Source organism: Mandrillus leucophaeus, unplaced genomic scaffold, assembly GCF_000951045.1.
Source record: "Mandrillus leucophaeus isolate KB7577 unplaced genomic scaffold, Mleu.le_1.0 Scaffold121, whole genome shotgun sequence".
Lineage (NCBI taxonomy): Eukaryota > Metazoa > Chordata > Mammalia > Primates > Cercopithecidae > Mandrillus > Mandrillus leucophaeus.
The window spans coordinates 5,295,790-5,297,784 of NW_012100432.1; positions in this window are offsets into that span (position 1 = coordinate 5,295,790).

The following is a 1,995-nucleotide window of genomic DNA, read 5'->3' on the forward strand; positions in this document are numbered from 1 at the left end:
GTCCTCCCAGAGGTAGAAGGGAGGGGGCAAGACAGAGTTGGGAATGCCTGCTTCTCTGGGCCACATGTCAACATAGTGGTGGCCATTTCTAAACCTGAAAGGTCTAAACATCAGGCCTTAGCCTGGCCTAGTGTTTCTCAACAGGGTCCCACGCTGGCCCAGGATAGTTTTCGTTGTTGTCATGTCCTGAGCATTGCAGGAGGTTTTGCATATGCTAGTAGAACCTGTCAGCCTTCCCACAATTTCAGATGCTTCCGAGTAGGATGGCACCTTCCCCCTCATCTTTGAGAACTAATGAATTCTTTGCGCTTACTCACCTACAACATGTCCCCCACACTGAACTTGCACCCTGCCATTTTCTAGATGTCTGCTTGGCAAGAGCTTCCAAATTGCTAAATATTCTCATCCCTAGAACTTTAAATACAATGGGTTCTCAAGGAATTAAAATAAAATGCTAATATGAGAATAATTCAGAATATAACTGAATTTTAGATTATTTATAAAGCAACATGGAATCTTGTAGAAACTCAGCGACAGGCTGGGCACGGTGGCTCACACCTGTAATCCCAGCACTTTGGGAGGACGAGACGGGTGGATCACTTGAGGTCAGGTGTTCAAGACAAGCATGGCCAACGTGGTGAAACCCTGTCCCTACTAAATATACAAAAATTAGCCGAGTGTGGTGGCGCAGCCTGTAATCCCAGCTACTTGGGAGGCTGAGGCAGGAGAATGGCTTGAACCCGGGAGGCGGAGGCTGCAGTAAGAGCTGAGATTGCACCATTGCACTCCGGCCTGGGCGACAGAGCGAGAAAAAAAAATACTAAAAAACTAAAAAACTCAGGGACGTTGTTATAACTAGTGTTCTTTGTTCTGTGGTGTGCTGAAAAGAGAGTTAATGGAGTCCTGGCTGTCAGTTCACCGTGAGTCATAAGAGGATGTGTCCTAATGTTTCATATTTGTAACTGGGGATCCCCTGGAAGAATCTTCTGGAAATTATGACCTTCATCTGGCGATTGTAGCTGTTAAAGTCTCCAAAGAAGCCATTCTTACATTGTGTTGTGAAATTATTACTCTCTCTCAAATCTGTGCCAGAAAAAAAATACAATGTGTGTTTATGTATAAATGATAAGCTATGTTTTATTGAACTAATCATTACAGAACTTTTATTGGGCACTGACCGTGAGCCAGGCACTGTGCTAGTTTCTTTGAAGGCATCATTTAATTTAATGCCCACAAAACGCCTCTGTAGTAACCAGTATTGTCATTCCCATTTTGCATGTAAGGAAGTTAAGGCTTAAGAAAGTTGTGCAGCTTCCTCAGGATCACCAAGCCAGTTAAGTGACAGTGTCAGATTTCAAATCCAAACTTTGAAATTCATTCTCTAATTTCTTCAGACTACATGGATCTGTTCTGGCCAGTCTAGCTGTCCCAAGTTCTTCTTTGGTGTTTTGAGTCTGAAGCCCCAACTACTAATCACGTGTTACTTTTACTCTCTTTGCCTTATTGCATGTGTCCTTGTTGAATATGTCCTCCTCCAGGAAAAAGGGAGGTGGCAAGACAGAGGCAGCAATAGGGGTTTATTCAACAGATATTTACTGGACACCACCACCCGCAGATCCCTGCACTGGGCAAACAGGACAGAGATGTTCCTGCCTGAAAGGATGTGTGGATAAGTGCACAAATGTGTGGATAGATGGATAAAATAAATAAGGAGGAAACACATGGAATACATCAACAAATAACTGAATCATGGCATGATGACAATCAGCGGGAAGAGTGGATGGCATGGATGGGTGAGTGAACGGGGAGGTAAACGAACGAACGAATGAATGAATGGAGTGGTTTTGAGTCTAAGCTACCAGAACTCCGAGCGCCCAGCGGCGGGCGGGTGGGCGGAGGGGCGGCTACTCCACACAGTACGGTAGGCTCAGGCTGCTCCTCCTGGAGCCCCGCTCTCACCGCCTCCCCCTCCTCTCCTCCCTCTCCTCCCTCTCC